Below are 27,587 nucleotides of genomic sequence, written 5' to 3'. Positions count from 1 at the left end.
TACAAAAAAAACCTTAAACTGGGGATAGAGAAAAATGTTACAAATATTGAGATTTGAATTTCAAATTTGTTGGATATCATTTTTTAAAGGTAATTGTATGAAATTATAAATTAATTGAGTTAAACTCTGAATTTATATAGGAGGAATTCTCAACCAATAAAATTATATCAAAATGAAAACTGATTTTGCATTATAATTTAAGTTAAATATTAAATACTGGACACTTTATCCCTAATTATTACACTTTGAAATTAACAGAAAAAAAAATCAAAGGAAAATATCTTGAAAATTTAAGTCTCTAAATGGATAATTATTCTTAAATTTAAAAATTCATGCACTTTGAAGCATATCTTAGATCATCCTTGTGCACAGCTTGCACAATATTAAAGTCCAATTTGGCAAGCTCCAAAAGGATGGGATTTCTGTCCTCTCTTCTCTCACATACATCTATGAACCACCTAGCTTCCAACCTTAGCACCCTCTAATGCAGCGGAAGTTCCAAAGCGTGGTCCACTAGCAAGGAAAGATATTGATCTTTGTTTTGCTTCAGGTATTCCTTGAGATGTTTAGCTACGAAATCTCTTGCAGTATCCAGTATGCTTTCACCCTCTACCGAAAGGTATGAAGCTTCATACAAGTTAAGCAACCCTTTGCAATCCTCGCAAAGATCCGCCTTGAAATTCCCTCTCTCAATAAAACTAGAGAAAACCTCTGCACGTATAAAAATTTTCAGAAAATTTTTATTTTATGCAAAATTTTTTCGTAGGAAGGAGGCCAGAGTCTAAAGATAAGAGAAAAGAGTTATAAATTCAAACTCTAGATCTGCAGGATGACAACTTCTAAAAACTGAACTAAGCTCAAGTTCTCGTTTATACAAAATTTTCTACTATCCTTACCTTGAGTTACTTTGTAGCCGTGCTGCCTTAGGAGCCTAAATCAAGTGCTGTAGCATATAAATTGTCTTTCTTCTTCCAGGATACATTTCTTTGATCAGCCTTTCTTCTTTCCAAAGTCCTCTTGGTCAGGGATTTAAATAGCGATCACAGTTACGTTTTCAGTCGCATCGCGTTTATCGTATTTTCGGATATAACAGAGATCATTACGGTCATCAAGGTCATCGCGGTTGTGAATTTTTTTTAATTTTGAACAATTTTTTATAAAATATAATAATTATAATTATAATCATAAAAACTCTTATTTAATGATTTTTAAAATATATCATACTATATTTTTTATTTTCTAAAAAAAAAAGTATTCACAATTTTAGTTAGATTATAATAAAACATTCATATTTGATTAAGCAACAAAATTTTTGCTTGAGCCAAGTTCATATTAAATGTTAATTCTAGACAAATCAAGATATTAACAAAACATAATATAATTAAATACCAAGCATCTATATTTAATAAAATTACAAACTTAAAAATATAATAATTTCAAATTCTATCAACTATAACTATTGATATATATATTTCAAAATTTACCACATGGTAGAATGACGAGGACGATCAAATTCTCTATTTTCATTTTGAGAGTCAAGTTGACTCCATCTTTATCCCTGTGGCCTTTGTTCTTGATGCATTTGAGGTGGAGGATATATTTGAGGATGATATATTTGTGGTGGGGATACATATGATGGGGAGAATAATTTGAGGTAGAGGATACGTTTGAGGTGGAGGATACATTTGTGGTGGATAATAACTATATAAAAGGTGGATAACCATGGGAAGGTTGAAAATTAGGTTGTTCCGGTAGATAGTAATGTCTTTGAGTACTAGCAGATGATTCACTATACTCAAAGTTACCAGAATTTGATCTCCTACCTGAAGATGAAGAACCTCTAGAAATATCATAGTGGTGCTTCTTGGCTTTTCCTTTTGATCGAGCTGTATGTGCACTTTGACCCCCACTAGATTCAGTAGATGGATTTACTCCATATTCTGCATGTTAATAAAAAGTCCATCAGTAGCAGCAAGGCTAAATTCTCCTCCAAGTGGGCTATAAGGTCGATTTGCATCAATATTACCAAAAAAATTTGCACCGTCACCATCACCATCAGCATCATCTGAACTTAAACCCCCACCATCATCACTCTGACTTGGTGTCGGACTTGAACTTGAATGAGACACATTCCTTTCTTGAGATTGGTGTGATTGTTCAACATTCATTTCATTATCAAAATTATCTGCAGGTAACCAATTAGAGTTTTGATAATCTAACAGAGGATTTTCTTTCTCCTGCAGCCATTCTGTTAGTAGGTCATCCTCTTCAAAAATATGGTCAAGGCTAATAGGATTAAAACTATTATTTATCTCATCAATGCTCATTCTTTTTTTATGTCTCATCCTTAGCTCATGTTGTAATGGGTATATACAAGTTCATGAAGTTTTTCAAACTTCAATCTGTTTCTTTCTTTGGTGTGAATATAACTAAATGTGCTATAATTACGTTTACAATTTGTTGCAGATGTTGTCTGACTAAGCACTTTGATTGCTAATTTTTGTAATTCAAGAACACAAGTACCATATATCATTTACCACTCAGTTGTATAAAATTATTTAAATTAAATTTGAATATACTCTTCAATTAAATAATATAAATAAATTGTAATTATTTAATTTACTAATTACCTGGATTCATTTGCTTCCAAGTTCTTTGTGCTTGTGGAGTACCAAATGTTTCATACTTGTCTCGGAATAATAGCAACTACATCAATTGAAAATACAATAATAAATGAATAAATAAACAATAATTTTATTTTTAATACATAAAATAAATGTCAAATTTATAAAATAGTATTAAATACTAACTTGATTAATCATTCTGATTTCAGTATCTATATAAGATTCTAATCTTTCAATAATTGCTCTTGTACTATCTAATGTTTCTTTAAGTACATTTTCAGAATGCTCCACTCCAAATTGAAATTGTGGATTTAAATAGTAACCTGCCAATAATTCATAACAATATTATATTAAAGTAATAAAAAATAAATATATGAGCAATTTAAGCATAAAAAATAAACATATTTTTTAAATACAATCTATATTCTTCGTTTACTTACCAGCTGAATGTAAGTCAAAATGCCTGAAACTCCATCTATTATCAATAATCTTTTCATATTCAGTAGAATAACGATAAATTTGCTGAATTACTTGCTTAACTTTATCCATTGCCTCGTGAATAAATCCCATTGTTGGTTTTTCATCACCATCAACAAGGTGTAACACTTTTACCAAAGGCTCATAAATTTTTTAATATATCACTTGCTTTTTTCCAAAAATCTTTTTCCAAAATGATTTTTCTGGCTTCATAAGCAAGCCTTGATTTTTGTTGTCCCCATTTTAATTCTTTAAATTCCTATATATTCAATAATAAATTTTTAGAGCAATATATTTTAAATTAATATTTTAAACAATGATATCATAAAAAATATGCTAGATTTAAATAGTTATATTAATTACTAAGTACTAACCTTTGAATTGAATATCTCTCTCAAACCTTGCTTTTGCCTTGTTATTTCTTCTAACTGTATGAAATGAGTGACAAATCGGGTAAGAGCAAGACGGAGTATTTTCTTCCCTTATGTATATTTCTTCATCAAATTAATAGTCCAAATGTGATTGTTTATAAAACAAGTCACTTTTTTCGTATCCTCCAAAACTTTTACCACATTTTTTTTCTTGCCAATATCCTTAAGGCACAAGTCCAAACAATGAGCCGAACATGTTATCCAATACAAATGCTGTCTCTTCTTCATTAGTCTTTTTTCTGCAGCTTTAAGTGCTACCTCATTATCAGTGACTATTTGAACAATGTATTTTTCCTCAATTTCTTCTACAGCTTCATCCAAATCTGTAGTAGAAGTTTGCATTTCTACTACGAACATTTGAGACATCTATAGATTTTTAAAAAATGGTCCCTTTATTACAATAAACAAGGAAATTAATGATATGCATTTGATTTAAACTGTTGGTCCAACCATCACACATCAAAGTGGCACCCAATTCATTCCAATGAGCTTTTAATCCATTAACACATTCATGAATTTGTTGATACTCAGACTCTAAATACACATCTAAGACCTCATAAGGCGTTGGAAGTTTCACATGTTGGCCAATTTCTACTGTCACAGAAATCAAATTATGTAACTATGAAGAGTTTGCTAACTGAAAAGGAAGTCGATCATATATAAAAAATTTTGATACCGATTCACCCATCTTTCTTCTTAATGTCTTTAAAAATGAATCGCTTATTTTTGGTTGTTTTGAACTCTTATTTCTAACTAATTCAGGTATAGCCTCTCTTAATGAAAATTCAGACTTACTTGGAGTTGATTTCTTTTTTTTTTTTCTTAAAATATTCAGCAACTGAACCATGAGAGCTTCGTCCCTCGTCATGTATATTACTCCAACTACCAGTTCTTTATCTGAATTCTTGTCTTTGGTGCCACTCATATTGTGATTGGATACTATCTTGCATGGCTTGTCTAGTAGCGATGTCTTCATCAATAAAACCTTCATAGTCATAGTCTTCCCCTCTTAATTGTGATAAGAATTCATTATTTATCCTTTTGTTCTCAACTTTCTTTAATTTGCTTTCTTGAATAAGTTTCATCATACTTTCTCTTACTAAACCTATTAATAATATAGTTAAGAAAAAAGAAAAAATTAGTTGTACATGTTTATGTAATTTTATAATTTTTATTGAGAAATTAACAAAATATTTTTAAAGAAATTATAAAAACATAACATACCAGTAACGTTGGGGCATGGTGCAACATTGTCAATTTTATGAGCAATGTGTTTCTTGAAACGTATTATTCCGCCTTTTACAACTTTACCACAAAGTTTGCATAAAACATTTCCTTTGATATTTGGCATGAGTGTTCCAAAATGCCAACCTATATCATCACTTGGTGTGCCCTCTACTCCTTTGCTTGAGAACTCTTTACGTGGTGGCATTTTTACTATTTTGTATAAAAACAAAATAAACTTATATTTAAAAATATTAATGTTACTTATTTCATCATTAAAAATTGAATCTACATTAAATTTTTTAATTTTTAATTTTAATCTTAAAAGTAATAAATCGTAAAATGCTAAATTTATTAAGTAATTTAATCTTTTTGATATACTAATTGATGTAAAAAATTTTTTTATCACAATTTACTTTCAATATATTATATAATAAATAGAATATTCAATAATTACATAAAAATAAAAATAAATTAATAAGAATTAATTTAATAGCAAAAGAATTGACAATAATATAAATACCAAAACAACAAAAAAATTATTAAATTTCAAATATAAAATTATAAATTAGTAAATAACAAAATTAAAATATAATATTTAATTTTAATTATTTTTCATCTAACTTATATAAAAAAATTTATTAAATTTTTTTATCTAAAATCCCTATGTATTTCAGCCCCAAATTCTTCTTTGCACCTCTTCATTTTTTCATGGCATCAACGATGGATCTTTCAAATAAACTCAACCAAACTTCCTATTATTTTTTTTATCTCTCTTTCTCACATACCTTCATCTTTCTTAGCAGATCAGATTATCACAAATACAAATATCAATATTATTCTATAAAAATTTCACAAAAAAATAGGTAATTTAATTTGTTTCCTATCTTTTTTTATTTTAATTACTGATGAAGGATTTGAAGTTAATTTGAATTTAGGTAACTATTGATTGAATGATTGATAGTATCTAAGATTTTTTAAATGAATTTTGAATCTAAAAAAAGAGAGAACGAGTCTGAATTATAGGCATTGAGCAGGGATTTTTTTCTTTTGACTTTTGTCTTTATTTTTGTTTTTACAGTCTTCTTGTTTTATTTTGATTGTGGAGAATCTTGACTGTTTACTATTGAAATCTGAAAGTTTTTTTTATTATTATTATAATTTGTGCTGAGCAGCTGAGTGTAGACGGAAAAAATGGGATAGCGACAATAACGGACCATTATTGGCGCTATTCCCGTTACTCCATTTTTTAGAGACCGTTACACACCGTTTTGATCGTGATTAAATTTTTCAACCATTTTTTTCTTAATAACGGTGATATTATCGTGATTTTACGGCCGTTATTCCTCTGTAACACCGCTATTTGAATCTCTGCTCTTGGTTTCGTTTTCAAAGTGATGATATAATCTGAGTCTCTGCAAGGAATCGAGTAGCTCAAGTTTCACCAAATGATCTATCACTTCGTTAAGCATCATTCTCACCTCTCCCACTAGTCCGATTGCTCGTTCATTACATGATTCCCCCTGCATGGAAAGTAATTTTCTCAGCTTCCTGACATGAACTAAATTTAATATTCAATAATTATGAATTTATTGGTAGCTGTTACAACAAAAAACTTGTATACATACCAGATAGTCGCTTTTGAGCGACTGAATATAATCGTACTCCCGAATGGGAGGATGATAATTAGCAGATCGCCTAGCACTTTTGGATCTGAAACCTTGGCTGTAGCAACAAATTTGGTGGGTTGAAGAACACTGAAGCTGTTGAGGTTTGATATGTTCGAGATGCCTTTCCTATACGGCCTGATGAAACTGGTGCTAGGGATTGAAACAAGCCATAACCATGGTGAAAGCTTTAGCTTGATAGTAGTATATGTTCTATTTTTATGAGATTGCTTGAGAAACAATTTATATATAAGGTGTTTCACGTGTGTCACATGAATCTTCAAAGATCTAAACGATCCATATTTAACTTTGAGGAGATTAAAGTAATATTTTACAATAGTAAAAATATTTTTATTTTTTTAAATATATCAAATTTATTAATTGAGAAAGCATCATATAAAATTAAATAGTTTACACTCAAATTTTAACTTTGATTTTTTTTTAATCTAATGATAAAGAGATGATTAATGTTTAATAATTAATTGAATAAATCATTTACCATAACCACTTTCTTTCAAATCACATGTGAGTTTCAACATTGCAATTGACAAATATTAAAACTTTAAATCATGAGCTTTTAGAATATTCAATTGTGTACTGACACGCACAAGCAATATATTGCTACACTCTACTGTCATGTTGCGGGCATTGTCGGCTTTATGGGAATCTAAAATTTCCTTGCTAGCAAGAAAATTGCTCAAAGCTATCCAATGGCCCCATAAGTCCATAAGAATCCCTTTTCTTCCCTCTATTGATTGCTAATTGGACTTTCCTAACCCTGACCTACTTACTCAAGGTTGTACTTGGAATAAAATTTGAGCTAGCCTTTTAAGTGGTAGCAGGTATAACAGCTTGAATAGCATTATAGCAAATAGTTAAACTAATCACCAATAAATTCTTAATTTTTATGTGTTCATTATCATTTGGAGAAGTTGGACCCATATCTCTTATACATTGTCAAAACTTATGCACAGTGCGGTTACTTCTTTCCTAGGTTCAAAGCCTTTTCACTTGGTTGATCAATTATTGGACTAGACAAGAAAATCCAATCTTTTAAACTTTGTTAATTATGATTGCCCACGATTCATTAACATTCAAGATATAATCAACAGTTAAGACTAATTATTGTCCTACTTTAGGTTAATGTTTGGTATGAAAAAATCACTCCAAAAATCAAGATGATTTATATATGATATTTAGATCATTATATTTGATAAATACTCGATAATTTTATATATAAATATTAATTTTTATTCAAATAAATCTTAATTTTTATTCAAGATTTTGACATACGCAATTGAAACCCATTTAAAAATTTTAACTGGGTTTTATTGGGCTTTACTTACTGGGATAATGTTTTTTAGGTCCAATGTTAAAGCTTAAAATTCATTTGTGAAATCTAAAGTTTTTTAAACTCAAATTTGTTTAAATTTTAATTATTTTTTTTAAAATCTGAAAATTAAAAAAGAAAAATAGAAACTAGAGCATGGTGCCTTAGACGACACCAGCACCTATCACCTCCTACAGCCATCTTACACACTGCAAGCCTCCCTATCCAGCCCTCTTACAGCCACCATTGTAGTTGAAATTAAGTTGCCAACAAGCCTTATCTTACCCACAAGATTTCTACTTGTTTTCTTAGTTTTGGCTATGAACCAAAATGCTGAAGATGATTATAAAACTAAGTGGAAAAATCGACCAGAGACGATATCGATTCCAGAAGCTAAATGAGACTATGCCAAGACCTCCAAACACTGCCACCATACCATCAACACAACACCTTCGAACTACCAAAAATCACAACCTCCCTAGTCCAACCCAGTTAAGACCCCTCTCGTTAAAAAACGCTGTTATAGTTTTCCCTTTCAAACCAACTACCCACAGTGCCAAGACCCCTCCTATTATCACTACTACCACACACCATCAAAAACGACCTAAAAAAAAAAAAAAACACAAAAAAAACCACACACAAAGAAAAAAAAAAAACAAGAACAACACATCCCTTGCTGGGGACAAGCAGTGCCAAAAAACCATAAAAAAAGGGTTTCGATTTTAGGGTGTTTGGAAGGGCTTTGAGGCTTGATTTTTAAAGGAGAAGAAGGCCTTGGTGAGGGGATGAGCATACTGGAAGTACTCGGCATTTTCAAGTGATGAGAAGTGGAGATTTTTTAGTTTAAAGTTGAAATTTTCAGCCTAAATCTAAGACTGTAAAAGGAGTTTTAGGCAAAATTATGGTTGGAAACAAAAAAAAAAGATCAAAAGGAGTCTAGGACTGTAATTCGGTGAAGATCTGGTATCGACGAGCGACAACAAGTAGAGGAGGAGGTGGCCAGCCGGTGGCTAGTGACTAGAATATGGTTTGGGGTTTGAACTGGCTGGCTATTGTTGGATTTATTAAAGAATTTTTTTTTTTTTTTTTTAAGGAAAGTTTTGAGAATGACTAAAAAAAACTTACCTCAAGGATTCATGCGTGGACCCCACCCAAACCAAGGGTTCGTGCGCCCAACTCAAGGCTTGGCTCTGCTAATAGCCCTAAGCTGGTTCAACTAACCCGAGTCTCTACTATTTGCATGAACCAGCGTCAAATTATTTGACTGATTTGATTAATTTTGACTAACCTTTTTAGATAATTTTTTATTTTATTTTTTGTTTTTTCTATATATTTTTTTGTTAAGTTATTTATTTGTTTATCTATAAACATTTAAATTCTAAATTTTTAAAATAAACATATATAAAACAAGTGTTAAAAAAACCTAACAAAAATGAAAATTTTTTTGAGGATAAGATATTAAGAAAAATTAAATAGTGATCTTTTAAAGATCTTTAGGTGATGATTTTTTTTAAAATGCTACCAAAATACTTGAGTATTTAGAAAGATATTCAACAAATAAAAAAGATTTTCATTTACTTTTTCTAATAAAAAAGGAAAGAAAAATAAAAGAAAAGAGTTTTTTTAGGAATAAAGTTACATGTAATAATGCATGGATATTATTTGCATTAATTAAAAAAACGAAAAGAAATACGAGCCTCTAAGCTTTGAATTATAAGAAAATTCAAGTAATGATTCATAAAGAAATCTCTAGATAAGATAATTTTTCTTGATGTTGCAAATGTACTAAAAAATTTTGAGAATTTTTCAATAAAAAGATTCAGTTTATTTTTTAAATAAAAATGAAACAATATTTTTTTTATTTAAGGGAAAAATAAAAAGAGAAAATTTTGTGAATAAAATAAAAAAAAACCAAAATTGTGATAATAAAAAGGAGTTTAAAGAAATTAATTTTAAATATCAAAATCAAGATCACTTTTGTTAAGATTAAAGAATAACACATGATTAATTTGTATTATTTTTAAAATAAACACTGTAGGGGTATTAGTTCTTCTCCACATATAACTGTACTCTCGAATTCAAATTATTTTCTCAAATAAAAAATTATCTATTTAATAAAGTTTAATTAATTTCAAGATTTTATTAAAAAGAAAAATTTTCTTAGGTGGCCAATCATATATAGTAAAAAAATATTGGTGATGACTCCATATTTTTTTAAAAAATTCATCTACTAGTCTTAAAAAAATCGTTATGATAGTTTAGTGACTTAATTGAAAATTATTTTTTGAGAGTCGACCAAATATTAATTATGTGTTATCTTTAATTTTGATTTAATAGTTTTAATTAGTATTTGACTTTAATTTCCTTGGTTTCGATTTCACTTCAAAAAATAATTAAAAAAGGAAAAAAAGAAAAATTACTAGCAATTATTTTAATTATGTCATTTGTTCATTGATTATTTTATGTTTTGTATATAAAATGTGGCTTATTTAGGATAGAGATTATAGTGTTATTTTTCCTCATCTACACATAGCATATTCATGTCATGAATGAGTTTTATACTCGAGCTCCATCCCTTATATGAGAAAGTAAAGTACATATACTCTTGTGAAATGCTAACTTTTATAACGACAAGCAAAATACTTTTACTCATATCGAACTCTTTCTTTTCTAACCTATGATGGGTGAAGATCGAAGTACCTTACTATTCCAACATAAGTTATAGTGAGGATCAATTTGGAAACATTTAGATAGTGTCAATCCGGCCCCAATATATAGTGCATCTTAAGAGGCCAACCCTAAATACAGCCATGCCGGATTTTCATAAAATGCTCCTTATTAGGGCACAAGAAAAAGCTTTTTTGTATTTTTTTATTTTCATGTTAGTTTTCTTTTGTGTGATGTTGAATTTGTTGTCTATAATTGTATAAAGTTTTTATTTCAATTAAATTGAAAAAAAAAAAAACAATTCATTTCATTTTCTTGAAGAAAATAAGAATGTGTGATTTAAAAAAAAAAAGTAAAACAAATAACAACAAAAAAGCAAAAAGAAAATAATAAAATTTTCAATTGCAACATATAGTAAATACATTACATTTTTTTAATATGTTTTTACTGTTGTGTAAATATTATTTCATTTCATGTGCATCATCAACCAAACAAGCATATATTTCATCATTATAAATATTGCTACATTGTAGGTACACAATCAATTATGCAAATACATGATTTATTACTAAAAATATTGTTGCATTTCATTGGTTATATGTACATAAATCCCTTATCATCTTTATAAATATTTTGCATTCCATTTCAATGAAAAAGGGTATATCTGTCAATGTATGCTTTAGAGGAAAAAATTGTTTTTGAGTTTTTCATAAAAAACAAAAAGAAAGTTTTAGAAGACTAACTTTTTCTTTTCTTATACATCACAAATTTAATCTTTACAGGACATTTCTATTTTGATTTGAATTCTTAATCACCAAGGAAACATATTTTTTCTTATTAGTTTGCAATTTGCATATGGTTAACATTGTACTTTGACATTATATAAACAAATGTTTTAGAAAATAATGTAATGATTTCTTTTAAGTGATCATTCACTCTATATGTAAAATGATTTTTAGGAATCGAAAACTTATTTGGAATAAAAGCTCCATGAAAATTGACTTCCGGATCATGGAAATAAGGAAGATAACAAAAAAAATTTATGAGTTTCTAAATAATTGATGATCATTGTTAGATATGAATTTACCTCAGAAATCATTCTTTTCACCAAATGCTTTCGTGTTTCAAATCCCAAATAGGCTTAATACTTTAAAGGGCATGAGTTTAAGCTTCATGAACCTAATTTTCTCGATACCCAAAAGCAAAGCTTGTATCTAGACAATGAACAAAATAGATTAATTTTGAAAAGTCATTTTGAGTTTTTTCGAAAATCAGGCATGATGCTTTTTCAAATTTTTAGTAAGTCAATACTTGTCAAAATTTTGCTAAAATGATTAAACCACCTAAATCCTTTTTGATTGCCATAGACATGAAAGAACTCTCTCCCGCAAGCAGTAATTATTTCATGTCTTAAGGCACATTAACAAAGAAAGCAAAATTCCCTATTGCCTAAAACAATTTGTTTCATGCCATAATACATTTCCTCTCATTTTGAGAAAATATGCAAAAAAAAAAAAAATGGAACCAAAATGAACCTTTTTTTGAACTTTGAGATGAAAGTCAAGACATTTCATGTAACATGATTTTCTTTGAGAACCCTCATTTAAGTGACAGACAATTAAGACACCATTCATGGCAAAAAAAAACAAAAAGAAAAAAAAAACTGTTGGTGGTTAAATTATGCACTCAAAATATTCAAATGATTCAAAAAAAGTAAAAAAAAAAACTCAAAAAAATCCCAAAAATGAAAAGTTCAAAAAAATTAAAAAATGAAAAAAAAATTTATGTTTCCCACTTTTCACAAATGTCTACTTTTTAGTTCAAGTGATTGTGTTTAAAATTATGAATGGCTATCTTTCTCAATGTTTCATACACAGAAAAATTATCCTTTCGCTACTTTTTTTGAACTTGCCAAAGTATTTTTTTTCAAATGAACCTTGACTAAGGATCACTTTCCACATAGAAGGTAAATGAATTGTATATTCAAGATTCAGGTATAATAAAGCCTTATCAAAGAAAAAAAGAATGTTTTATTTCAAGAGACAAATGTCTATGAATTGAGTGTTAAATTTGAAAAGAGGAAAAGAAAAAACAAGAAAAAAACTGAAAAAAATTGAAAAGGTAAAAAAATGAGGATGAAATGGTGAGACAAAGGCTATGAGAATAAAGAGATAAATATTTTAAAATGCTTTGTAAGAAATGACATGATCTTTGGTTTCATTAACCTTAAATACATATTTTGGGCCAATTTATCCTTTTCTTTTATAACCCTATCCTATATTACATGCCTTGAAAAGCCCATTTTGATCGAATATGGGCATTTGAATTGAAGGCTTTTTCTTGGGAATCATACTATCAGTTATCGATATGTGATATTTCATTTTCCCTTTTAATGTTATGAATTTTTGTGTTGTGTGAATCAATTCTTATTATGAGGAATTTGAATATTAAGGTGTATAATCAAACCATTAAAAAAAAGAAAAAAGAAATGATGAATAATGAAATTTTAAAGTGAAAACCCTAAAAAGGCAGTATAGAGAAAAAATAACTATTTTGGTGCCATATGAGATTCTTAAACAAAGAGTTTCCAAGGTTCTAACCAGAAAAAAAAAAGTCATGAAGGAAGTATCAATAAATATTGAAGACTTTTGAGAGATCAATAATGATTGTAGATCTTATATTTTTTAAAAGGTTGAAAACCCAAAATTCAAACCTTTATTTATTCCCTGCAAGTCATTAAAACTTTACGAATTGCTTCAAAATAAATGCTAGTTTTAACACATATCAAAGTATCATGCTGAGAAATTGAGAGAATGACAAATTGTGTTTGGTTTTTAAGGAAGAAAATGTTTTGAAGAAAATTCATTTGTGAGCCTAGATAAAGGAAAAACCCATTTCTTATTGAATTGCAATCCTAGTGAATCCCTTAAAAAAAAACTAAATTGTTGATCGACCCTATGGATATTTCTAATAATTATCACTAATTTTCACGATATGTAAATGTTATGTGCCTGTAATACTTTCATTGATTACAAAATACATTATGTAGGGTAATTTTGTGATTACTTTGGAAAAGTTTAAAGAATAGTCAAGAATTTTATATACAATATTGATATCACTTTTTGGTAAAAAGTAATATCTTGAAAGGAGAAAATTTAAATAAAAATTAAAAAAAAAATGAAAAATAATAAAAATCATTGCATTTACATTATAGTAGTCAATCATCTACATTTGCATCTTGAAAGAATGCTTGTTTTTGCATTTCTACATGCTACATTAGCATCTTGGGAAATACATTAACATTTTCATCTTTGCATATTGCATGAAAAAGATGTTCGCATTTGCATCTGTGCGAAAAGATATTCATATTTGCATAAAGGCATTTGAATCATATAGACAAAAGGTGAAGCATGGTCCATTTGTATTTGCATAGAGCATTTGCACCATGGAAAAAAAGAAAGCATGTTCATCAATGTTAAGGATTCATGCATTTGAAAGAGGCATTTGCATCATAGAAGCGGCATTTGCATTGCATATAATAAACAAGAAAAATAAGAGTTTCAACTTTGAATTTTGAAATCGAATTACTAGAAAGCCTTAGAAGCTTTCATGAAAAGATAATTTGAACTAGTCAACCTTGATTAAGAAAAATTGCCAAAGATGAGATTTTGATTTGATTTTGAGAATAAAATCTCAAACGCTCAATGAAAAGCTTGAACCTTCAAAGTGAATCCTTTAATTTTTCAAATAAGAATATTTGATTTTTATATGCAAATCTCTAAACTTTCCCAAATGTGAATCTTTGAATTTTTTAAATAAGAATCTTTGACTTTTAAATGTGAATCTCTGAACCTTCTCAATGTGAATATTTGATCGTTTTAAATGTAAACCTTTGGTTTTAAGATGTGAATCTCTAAATTTTTCAAATAAGAATGCATGACCTCTAGATGTGAATCTTTAAACTTTTCCCAATGTGAATCTTTAAACTTTTCAAATGAGTACCTATGATTTTTATATGTAAATTTTTGAAATTTTCAAATAAGAATCTTTGGCTTTTAGAAATGAATCTCTAAACTTTGCCAAATGTGAATCATTGAACTTTTCAAATAAGAACATTTGAGTTTTAAATGTGAATCTTTGAATTTTTAAAATGAGAATCTTTGACTTTTAGATATCAGTCTCTAAACTTTCCTAAATAAAAATCTTTAAGTTTTAGAAGTAAATCTCTAAACTTTGCCAAATGTGAATCATTGAACTTTTCAAATGAGAACATTTGAGTTTTAGATGTGAATCTTTGAATTTTTAAAATAAGAATCTTTAACTTTTAGATATTAGTCTCTAAACTTTCCTAAATGATAATCTTTGAATATTTCAAATAAGAATCTTTACTTTTAAATGTGAATCTCTAAAATTTTTAAATGAGAATTTTTATTTTTACTTGTGAAAGTGAGAATCTTTTACTTTAAAATATTAATCTCTGAAAATTTTCAAATGTGAATATTTGATTTTTAGATATGAATCTTTTAAAATGAGAATGTTTTACTTTTAAATATGAATATTTGAAAATTTTCAAATGAGAATCTTTGATATTTGTATGTCAAATAAGAATCTTTAACTTTTAGATGTAGATCTCTAAAATTTTTCAAATGTGAATATTTGGTTTTCAAGTGTGAATTTTTTTTTTACACGTGTATTTTCAAATGAGAATCTTTAAGTTTTGGTATTGAGAAAAGACTTGTTTTCAAAAGAAAAATTTAGCATTAATATATTTTCTCATGCATCTTCATTGGATTTTTGCCTTTACATCTTTTTAAAAGGCATCTACATAATTAGTTGCTTTTGTATGAGGCTTTTGTAACATGGAAAGAACACTTGCATTTCTATTGTTGGTAATCATTTTTGGCATAATGTTTGCATTTGCATAAGGATCATTGCATTTGCACCATCATTTTTACAATAGACATTTGCATCATAATGGTGTTTTTCTTTTTTCAACTATTGAAAAGAAAATGAAAAAAGTTTGTCAAAAATCAAAATAAAGAGGAGAAAGGAAAGATTGTTTGGAAAGCAAAAGGTTTCCCAAGAGTTTGGAAAATGTTTACGGTATTTGCAAAACAAAAAGAATGAGGAAATTTTTTCTTAAAAAGGGAAAAGTGTTAAAACCTTTTTTTGGGATTTTCAAGATGAGATGTATTAAGTTGAGAATTTAAGCCCATGGCACCGATTGAGATTTTAAACATGTGGCATCAATTAGAATTGCCAAACCCAATCTAGCTGGCATAAGTTTTAAGCCTAGTTAAGTTAGTCCAAGATGAGAGTTTTAAGAGCAATCTAGTTTACACATATGGATATCAAGCCTAGTTAAGTTAGCATAAAAAGAGATTTTTAAACTTATAATCCTTTTAATTAGAGGAGTTCCTATCAAATGAGATTTTTAAAGTTTTAATGGCTTTGATTAGAAGAACTTTTTCCATATAAGATATTTAAAGTTTCAATGCCTTTAATTCGAGAAGCCTTTTTCATATAAGATTTTTAAAGTTCTAATACCTCAAATTAGATGAACTCTTTTCAGATGAGATTTTTAAAATTTCAATACTTTTGATTAAAGGAGTTTTTTTCAAATAAGACTTTCAAAATTTCTTAGCATTTGTTTAGGAAAAGCATTTTCAAATGAAAATTTAAAGTTATGGAACCCCTATTTAGATGAGCATTTATAGGTGTTGAGATTTATAAGACCTCTAGGCTTAATTTTTAAGTCCTTCGACAAGATTCATAAGTATCCTTAATAGAATCTGTGTTAGTGTCAAGATTTATAAGACTTTTGAGTATATTTTCTAAGTCATCTGGACAAGATTTATAAGTTTCTAAGTTGAATATATTTTAGTGTTAATTTTATATGACCTTCGAACATAGTTTTCAAGTCCTCCACATCATAAGTCTTTTAAGCTAATATATTTTAGTGTCGAGATTTGTAAGACCTTGGGCATAATTTTTAGGTTATCACAATCTATTTTAAAGTTGTGGAGCCTATGGTGAGAGGATTTTTCATTTCAATTTGGTTTTAAAAAGTTATGGACCCTTTGGTGGGAGCAATTTTCATTTCAATTTATTTTTAAAAAGTTGTAAAGCCTCTAGTGAGTCAACCTTTAAGTTTATTGGGATTAGTTTCCAAAATTTACAAAAAAAAAAAAAGCAAAAAAAAAAAAGCAATGTGTAAGACTTTCAGGTTGAATTCCCAGCTATGACAAATGATTCTTCTAAATTTTGAAGTTGTTGAGCTTTTGTTTAGATGGGTTTTTTCAAAAAAAAAAAAAAAAGCTCTGAATAGTCAGACTAGACAAAATTGTTGTTTATATCTTTATCCTATTCCTGATTCTTAGTAATGTGAAAAGAGAAGCAACTGTAGGCACCAATTTTTATCCGTGTAAATCTCAATTTTCGTTCAAGATTTTGACTTGCACAATTGAGACCCATTTAAACATTTTAATTGGGTTTTATTGGGCTTAGTTTTTATTGTGATCATGTTTTTTTAAACCCACAATTAAAGCCCTAAATCCATTTGTGAAGCCTAAAGCTTTTTAAGTGCAAATTTGTTAAAATTTTATTTATTTAAAAAAATATAAAAATTAAAAAAATATATAGAAATTAGAGAATGGTGTCGTGCATGGAACTAACACCCATCACCTCTTACAACCACCCTACTCATTGCCAACCACCTTATCCAACCCTTCTATAGCCACTATTACAACTAACATTAAGTTGTGAACAAGTTTTTTTTACTTATAAGATTTCTACTTATTTTTTTAATTGTTGCTATAATCCAAAAAGCTGGAAACAGTTATAAAACTAGGTGGAAAAATCAACCAAAAAGGATGTCAATTCTAGAAGCTAAAAGAGATTCAGCTATGATCTCCAAACACTGCCACCATGCCATCAACACTTAAACCTTGAACAACCAAAAATAACAACCTCATTAGTCTAACCTATTTAAGACCCTTCTCACCAAAAAATGCCATTATAGTCTTTCATCTAAAACCAACAACCCACACCATTGAGGCCCTATCTATTGTCATTGCCACCATACACCACCAAAAACTACAAAAAAAAACACACACACACACATATAAAAACAAACAACACATCTTCTAGCGGGGAAAAGTAGCACCAAAAAGCCACAAAAAAGGGTTTCAATTTTGGAGTGTTTGGAAGGATTTGTGAGGCTTGATTTTTTTAGAAAGAGAAGTCTTTGGTGAGGGGATGAATATACTGAAAGCACATAGCATTTCTAATGGTGGAAGGTGCAAATTTTTTAGTTTGAAGTTGACACTTTTAGGCTAGATCTAGGACTATAGGAAGAGTTTTAGGCAAAATTAGGGTTAAAAACAAAAAGAAAATATCAAAATGAGAATACTTAAAGTGTTTTCACTTTAATCCAAAAATTTTAAAAAAAAAGCATAAAAGTTTTGTTTTAAATTTAATTTGTTTTTGTTTTAAAAAAAAGAGAAAAAAATAAAAATAAAAAAAGTTTTGTTTTAAATTTGAATTATTTTTGTTTCAAAAAATAAAAACAAAAAACAAAAAAGAGAAAAAAAAAAGAAGAAAGAAAAAAAAGGAATTAATTTTAAACATTAAGAAAAATAGAACCATTTTTACCAAAATTAAATAATAACATGCAATCAATTAGTACCATCTTAAACAGATGCTATTGTAATTTTAATCTTTCCCACGTGTAACTGACTTCCAAACTCAACTCTGATTTCGTAGGCCACCAAGGTATGATAATAGAAGGAGTTTTACTCCATGGACACCAAGGTATGATACTATTATCCAATTTCCTAGTAACCCTATGCCATTAAATGCTTAGACTTTAGAGCTAGCAAGCTATTATCAAAGTTTAATGGGAGTTTTATCTCTAAGTATGACCCTGACTTCTCCCTTCGTCCATATTGCTGCTATTGGAACCTCAAACCCAACTATATAGCCCCCATAACAAATACAGTCTTTAAAGCCAATAAATGTAACTTACTAGCAAAAACTTCCCCTGTCACCTTTATAGTGCAAGTTACATTTTCAGCCCTATAGATCCTAATGTACCAAACAAACATGAAATAGTTTTTGCAGAATTTTACCATGCATTAATGACCTAGATCTGGCTCTCAAATGTCCAAGTAGCCACTAACAAAAATTACTTCAATATTATTAGCAAGCCACATAACAACCATCACAAAAATAATCCACTTAAAAAAAGTTTTGCCTTATTTTTCCTAGAGCCACCACAAGCTTTTCCTTAGTACACTGAAAGCTAACCCTTACTTAGAACATAAAACAAAACTTTATCAACCCTAACCTTGATAATGAACTCATAGTGCAAGTTGCTGCTCTTTATAATAAGTTGGCAGACATTAAAAAAGAAAAAAATAAAGACTTACAATGGTTAGAACATGATCATAAGCCCTTATCCACCTTTATAAGATAGGTTGACATTCTTTCCTACCTAAAACTACTTAAAGAGACCTATAATGGAACCATTAACCTCGAAGATGACCTGGACCATTTCAGGACCTTTATAGACCTTTATAATGTCTCAAATACAATTAAATGAGAGTTGTTCCTACAATGCTATGGGATAGAACCCACACGTAGTTTTCTTTGATAGCTCTTACACATTAAATCCATAGTTTTTGGCTTATTTTCTTAGTAGCAGGGCCATAATACACTCCTTTATAAGCTTGTTAGTCGTGAGACAAAAACTTGATGAAACTTTACGATAGTACCCCAAAAGGTTTAACGCAAAACCCTGGAGATCAAAGACCTAAATACAGATTACCATTGGGTTTAATTTCACTGGTAATCCATAGGTAAACAAATGAAGTGATTTATGTAAAAAATTACCAACAATATTTTTTGTTGGTAATCCATTTGTTACCAACGAAAAAATTTCGTCATTAAAAAAATTATGAAAAAAAATTAATGGTTATCAATTACTTACAAAATTTTCATTGGCAATCCATTAGAAAATCACATAAAATTTGGACTCCCTTCCCAAGATCAAGAAACACCAAATTTTCCCAAATTTTAAACCCTTAAATCCCTTTTTCCCATTTCCTTTCTCACTCATCATTGATCATCCCTCCCAGCTTACTAGTTGGTTGGTAATCTCCTTCCATTGTTGATAATTAGCTTATTAATTTTTCAACTATTTTTTTTATTTGTTGAGTTTATTGTTAAACTTTGTGTTATAAGTTTGTTGAGATTTGTTTAGTTTTTTGTTATATATTTGTTGAGTTTTTATTGGGTTATACTTTTTGTCAATTTTTGTTAACATTTCATTGATAATTATTTATTGATGGATTACTGATGGAAACATTTTGTCGATAAAAAAATTACAAAAAAATTTATGGTTATTGATTACCGATGTAATTTTCATTGTAATCCATAAAAAAATCACATAAAATTCTAAACCTTTTTCCTAGAATTAAGAAAAACAATTTTCCCCCCAAACTTTAAACCCCAAATACCTAAATTCCTATTTCTTCACTATCAATTATCCTTCTCAACTTGCCGATTAGCTGGTTATCTTCATCAATCATTGTTAATTTACCTATTCATTTTTAAAGTATTTTGTTGTTTATTTGTTAAGTTTATTGTTAAACTTTTTGTTATAAATTTGTTGAGTTTCTTGTTATATATTTGTTAAGTTTTTGTTGGGTTAAACTTTTTGTTAATATTTATTGAGTATTGTTAATTTTGATGAATTTTTTTAGTATTTTGAGTTATTTTTTTTATTTGTTAAGTATTGTTGAGATTTGTTGATTTTTTTTTTTTATAGATTTATTAACTTTTAGAAGTGTAAAATTTATATTGATTTTATCGCATGTAGGATTTGATGTGTATTAAGAATTATATTTGTTTTAAAAAGTTTTTATATTGAATATTTTTTAATTTTAATAATAGTTATAGAAATTAAAAAGTTTACATTGATTTTATGTTAAATTTGGGTTTGACGTGTATTAAATTTATATTTGTTTTTAAACTTTTTTTATATATTTTTAATTTTAATAATAATTATTAAAATTTTTTTTTATTATTGTATTATTGTATTGATAAAAGGTTGGTAAAATTTGTAGCATTCAATAGAATTATGAGTTGATGTACTTGAAATTTTTTTCATTTTAAGGTGTTTAGGGTTTAGTTTCTGTATATTTGGGTAAATAATTCTTATAATGAAATGCTTTCAAATCAATATACAAATTTGTCTGTAACAATGAAGAAGGGCTCTTAAGAACCTGTCAAATGCTCGAAACTTTTTTTCTTCTTGATTATTAGGTAATTGTATGGATTTTTCATATTGTTTTAGATATTTTGTAAAATTGAACTATGAATACTAATAGATAAAAAAAGAAGATGCAAAATTCAAGATCAATAACATCCAAATAATAAGGGTCTATGCTTTTTTCTTTATTAATGAAATAGATCATATTACCACCAACATTTGACTGTGTAATACATGTATTTTTGTATTGCACTTGTTTAAGAAACCTTTATAAGCCCAATATGTTCTTTCATTCTCATGTTTACCTTTATATGCTGGGCCTTAAGACCTGGCCTACTATTAATCACTAATAAAATTTGGATATGGGCTATGAGCCTCTAGTTAGCTAATATATTGAAGCAAGATCGATAACATAATTAAGATTCTTTTGGTGTTTTTATTTTATTTTTTTATTATTCATTCTTTACTTTTAGTTTTTTTAATTAATTTTTCAATTTTCTATTACAAAAATAAAAAAAGTAAATTATAAAAATAATAACCAAATGAAGCATAAACTAAACAAGTTTAACTACATATAGTTTTTTCTTTTTATAAGAACTGGGTCTAGGATGGAATGACTTAAGCAAAGACTTTTTCTTTAAACATCAGTTTTAATTATAGAAAATAATGAAGGAAAATTTACTACAAAGAAAAACTAATAATAAAGGCTTTAAAATCCACCCTTTTTAATGGCTATGATGAATAAACATAAACTTAAGTTTCCACTTGCTCATATCTAGTTAAATCATTTATCAAATACGTAAAATCTTACTCTATCAGGAACATGAAGCATCAAATAGCAAGTACCATCTCTAACTATAACTTAATAGAGTCATGAAATTATACATGGATAATTTCATTAGTTTTATGCAATTTTAAGGTTTAGAAAGTGGATCATAGAATCAATTTAGCTATATACTTATTCATTTTCTTTTAATGGAAATATTTTATAATTCTTTTAAGAGATAAAAATGCATTACTTGTACACTTTCAATCTAGGAATAAAATTGCATTTTCCTGGATATTCCAAAGCTTATTTTTCTAGTAAAAAAAAATACATTTTGGAATATCTAGCAGAACACAATCTTATAGTTCCTAGAACAATGAAAAAAAAAACATTTTGCTTGACACTATTGTAACTGTCTCTTTATAAAAGCTAAAAGTTTTCCTAAAATAGCTTGTTTTACCCGATTTGTTAGTCTTCTCTAGTAATTTGTTCAAAAAGCACTTTATCAATATTATAGTTTTAATACGTTAAAATCTAAATAATTGAAGTTACTAAGTCTGGCAGCTAACGACTCATTGCGCTTATTATGTTTCAAATGGATAGGGCTTCAATACTTAAGGACACCATTGTTTACTTAAATGAGCTTATACAAAAGATCAATGATCTACATAATAAACTTAAATTCACCCCACCTGGCTCTTTGATGCCACCATTTACAAGCTTCTTCCTATTGACACCTACCCCACCTACCTTTGCATGTTGTGTTAAGAAAGAACTATGCCCTAGCTCATTACCAAGCCCTAAAACCCAACCTGCAAAAGTAAATTTTTACACTTAAAGTTGACTTATTTTCCCTATTTATTTGCTCAAGTTTCTCTACAATCACTTAATTTGCATAATTCCTATGAGAACTTACAAGTCCTTTTACCTACTAGGTAAAAATTTTACTTGTGTTAACAGTGCCCTATTAAATCTATACTTGCATGAAGAATGGGGTCCAATGTTTCATCCATTTATACATAAAACATGTGCTCGTTAAACTTGGTAGGTTTTCGATAGAATTTATCATGAAAATTAGAATACTTTATATTAGGTAAATATGATAGATTGAGGAGGCTGAAATTTTAATTTTAAGCTTTTTTTTATTTATTTTATTGATCATTTTCTTGTTTTTGCATATATATGCTTAAGAGCTTCTTATTAGTTATGAAGTGATATTTATTATTTCTCTTGTCAAACATTGTTTTTCATGTTTATATGCTAAGCTTTTATTTCTTTACATTTATATGTAGAACTCATATTAGACATGAGATAAGATATATATACATATGGACAGATATATGCTTGCACAAATCTTTCACCAGGTTGTGTTAATATAACTTGTTATAGACAAAGTTTTTTCCCTAAATTGTTTAAGCAATAACTCAAGTAAACTTCTAACTTTTACATTTGTATTGGTGTCATTTCCAGGTGGAGGTTAGGGTAAGAGAAAGAAGGGCTATCTACATTCACATGTTTTGTAGGTATTTTTCTTATTGTATATTGGAAATACTTGTTTATTTGAGTTGCGTGTATTACCAAATGTTTGTACGAAATTTGTAACATATATGTATTTTTTTATTTTTATTTAATAAAATTCATAAATAATTTTGTAAAATATTTTACATTCTTTTATAAATAAAATGGAGCATTTTGTTTTTTCTTTTATTTTTCTATTTATGTGTATTTAGTATTCATGTAATTAATTTAAAAATAAATTAAAAAATAAAATAAGATGACAAAAAGTATAAATAAAATATATTAAATGTAATTGAAAATAAGTATTGTCAACAGAATTTACCGACGGATTTTATCAATAAATTTTCCATCGGTAATAATTTCATCGATAATTACTAATGGATTTTAGTTATTATCGATATAAAAGCATTACTGACTTGTCTAATCACTGACAAATAATTCCGTTGGTAAATTCCATCGGTAATGTTATTATCAACAGAAAATTTGCTTTTACTAATGGGATTTTTTGTCGATAAAATCTATTTTTCTGGTAATGATACAAAACTTATTGTTAAAAAATATTTAACTAAACAAATTGGTTTTAGTAGAGCAATTAACAAATGACTAGTTCAAAGACCTATTTAAACTTGTTTATAAAAGACTTCTTTTAAAGGCTAAAGGGTAAAAAATGCTCTTAAAATACAATTCAATAATCATTTAAGCTTTTTCATATTTTATTACGAACAATTAAGCCTTTAATTTTCTATTTCAACTCAATTCAACACTTAAATGAACAAAATCTAATTGCGTGGCAAAATTTAATCAATCAATCCCTGAACTATATTCAATTGAACCCTTATAGAGATCTTAGAAAGAAGGAAGAAAAAATAAAGAAGAAATCAAAAAAGAAAAAATTTTATTTTATTTAATTTTCATATATATTATTTGCATCATGTGATAAGTATTCATTTGTTTTACTTATATCACATGAAATCTTATCTTAATTTGTAATAAAATTAATTGTGTTAACTTTTTCATCCAAATAAGGATTTAATTAGATGCAAAAAAAAAAAAAAAAAAATTAGAGAGGTTAACTAATTGTAATAAAAAAGAAAGTCTTCTATGATTTTCTAATTTTAGTTCAAGGATTTTTTATACCTTTTAACCTTTTTTAAAGTTGTTTAAATTAATAATATTTTCATTACTAATATAAATATAAATTTATCTTCCATTTATTGCTTTTTAATACACTATTGGTGCAATAGACCCTTAGTCATCATTCACTAATAAAAATTTCACAATTCATAAATATGTCATTTACTTTCTAATGGTGATGAATAGTGATGATGATGGGTGTATGTCACAATAATCAAAGGCAATTGCAATGTCCTAAATTTTATTTATTAAGGAATTAATTATAATATATTAAATTTTATTAAAAATATTAACCACAGTCTTAATACTTTTGATACTCTTTGTGTTGGTATCAATTCAAGACTCATTATCGACCTTCTTTCTAAGACAAAAAAGAAAAATTCTTCAATTGAAAATTTTTCTATGCAAAAATTTCTTCATAGTATCTAGTATATCGCTTTTTTATAGATAATTATGGATAGGGATATTCCCCAATGTATCAAAAAAAATTTTGTTTATCCATGTTGTAATTATAAAAAATCTCTTCCTTTTTATTTACTTGTAACAGCGATCCATAAGTATATGAGTCTCTCTTATCTTGACAATTAATAAATTTATATGATAAAAAATCATTGTATAGTGTTTTTTAAAATTATATATATTTTTATATTTTTGTTCTTGATTCCGTTTTTGTTCTTAGGTCAATTTATATTCTTGATGTAGAAATGAATTCACTTGAAAATATTTTTTTTTATAATGAATTAATCTTTCTTTTTCATCTGAATCTCATTTTGTTAAAAATATAATAAATTATAAAAAATGAACAATAACAATAATACTGATAAGAGTTATGAAAAATTAAAACTTTCATGTTCAGTCATAATTGTTAAAAATTTTATAATTATCCTCATGTGGATTCATATTTTGAAAATGTTGCACAATAACTTCTTTATTAATACATTTGAATACATCTTTTCAATGTACAACTAAACTATCATTTAATCATTGATCTCCCATTCAATTATGTAAACAAGTTTTTAAGATGTTCATTACTAAAAATGCTTTCTCCAAGGTGACAATACCAATTGGTAGAACAATGCTAATCTCAACCATAATTATCAAAACCGAATACGAATAACAAATCATTCAAAGTGTCAGGTTACTATGTCAATGATATACTTGTTAGGTCAACAAGTCAATTGATGAACCAATAAAAATGTTTAAAGGGGCTATGTTTTTTATGTTGATCTTTAGTGCGCATACAATGTAAAGGAAGGTAACATCATTTTATTTAGATTTTAATTTATTGATTTTCTATTTTACTTTAAAATATGTTATTTTATTTAAATTACGCTACAATCCATATTTTAATTATAAAAACTTAATTAATCATAATTTTAAGTTTATTTTTTAGAAAATTTAAAACCCATATGATTTAACAAAACCCAATCTGTTCACCAATTTATTAATTATATTAGTGATTCAATATGGTTTGAAGTGGATTAATTAAAAATTTGATCTAATAATAAAACTGAACTGATTTAGGTGTCAGGATCATAAATTCGATCAATCCAACTAATAATCTAGTCCAATTCTAATAATTATGGTCTTAACAACTAATAAACTAAACTAACCAGGATTCTTTAAATTTTGTCTAAGATACACATGATTTCAATATTTTTTTTTACCTTAATTGGGGCTCAAGCCTCTAGTGAACCCTACATGGCTCTGCTTGGATTGAGGGGGAGCCCGATCTCTAATGACTTGATTAACCTGACAATTTTACTAATTTTCCTTTCAATTAAGTTTTCAAAAATAATTTTATATAAGGTTGAAATGGTTTATATATAGAGAAAGAGGAGAGATGCATATATACAAGTTTAAGTGTTACACTTTTTTTCTTATTGGATCAAAATTATTGAAATTAAAAATATTATTTTAATTTAAATTAGTCAAAGGTTTAATTTTGATCCAATAATAAAAACAAGTGCAAGGCTTACACTACTCTAAATGAAGCATTACTCATATGTTTATATTTAAAAGAATATTTAAACAGGTCAGATGAATCAAAGTTATAAGGAGCAACATGCATGATTAATATGATTTAAACGACTGGACCAGTTATATTCATATTAAATATGACCTATTTTAAGCAATTTGATAAGATTGTAATTTGCGACGGTCTTCAACATTATTCAAATGGAAGAAATTCACTTACAATTATTTCTACTAAAATGATATAATTAACCAGGAGATTCACTATTTTAAAGTGTGAGTTTTATAAAGAATTTTAATAAATCTCACACAATATTAAATTTTTATTGATTAATAGTGCACTGAAAAATTATAATTGATATGCTTCTTATTCAAACAGCCTCAGAAATTCATGATGCCTTATGTAAGGGAGTCAACGATACTTAAGAGACAAGTTTGGTGGGGTGGTTAAGTTAAACACGTATGGTGCTTCTTGAGGTAATCCGGAGGTCTTAGGAGAGGGTGATTTAATTATATATGTTGTAAGGAATAAAAAAAAAATGCATAGTATCTAACTAAAAGTATTTATGGATAAAATCAGATAAAACATATTTGTTTGATGCTTTTAAAATTTTATTCAAGGTTTCATATAAGTCATTTATTAAAATCTATGTAGACTAATTGTTATTTAATAAAATAAAATAATATTTCAAGTTGTTCTAGACACAAACTTAAAAGTTTTTGCTTAAAGATAAACTAATGAAAAAAACTCAAATCACATTTATGTAATGAGTTTAAGGAATTAAGTGACAAGGGTAACAAAATTATCACAAAGCTAATTAATATGGATAGAGATAGAAATTTTATTACCTATAAACCTGCTAAGAGCAGGAAACTTTCAATTATTTGAATTTATATTTATAGAGGCTCAACATTTGGAATTTAATTGAAAAAAGTTACTACAAAAAGATTGCTATGTCACCTCGCCTCCAATTATTTTGGTCTATGGAATAGGAAAAACTATTAATGCTAATACACGAACCTTAGTCTCACGATCTCCAATCCCATGGCCAACACCATGCTGGTTCATGCATTGACACATCCTTGGCACGTTCAATGCAAATTGAATAAACGTCTGAGAAAAAGGAGAATGAGCAAATCGCTCTTCGTTTAGCCTTTTCCACCATGCATCAATCAACGCCCGTATGTGCTGACGGGCTTCTTCATCCGAAGCTCCAGTTTCGTGCATGCAACATTGGATTGATTTAGGAACATTGCCTCCTTACAACTCATCCTAATCAAGAAAATCCAAAGGGTAAAGCATTACATAAATATATTTCAATTCACAGCAAGCAATCATGCTTGTATATTTCATACCGATGATGTTCCAAGATCATCCGCAAGTCGTGCAATCACAGATGAAAACTTGATTAGGTTGGAACACTCTCCGAAGCATTCCATGCACTCCTTTCTTATTGAATTTGTAGCCAAAAAAGCATGAAAATGTATTACAGGAATGGCAA

The 27,587-nt window shown here is 27.7% G+C and overlaps 1 pseudogene; it reads right to left on the bottom strand.

The window, feature by feature from the left end:
* LOC111300640 (terpene synthase 10-like) overlaps positions 1 to 27,313 on the bottom strand; it is a 42,086-nt pseudogene extending 14,773 nt beyond the window's left edge.
* Between the last annotated feature and the right edge of the window lie 274 nt (positions 27,314 to 27,587).

The sequence above is a fragment of the Durio zibethinus genome, chromosome 18, assembly GCF_047325235.1.
Source record: "Durio zibethinus cultivar Kanyao isolate XHJ-2024 chromosome 18, ASM4732523v1, whole genome shotgun sequence".
In the NCBI taxonomy this organism is placed as follows: Eukaryota; Viridiplantae; Streptophyta; class Magnoliopsida; order Malvales; family Malvaceae; genus Durio; species Durio zibethinus.
Note: the sequence above shows the minus strand (reverse complement) of the source record. Positions and strands in the feature narration are given on the sequence as shown.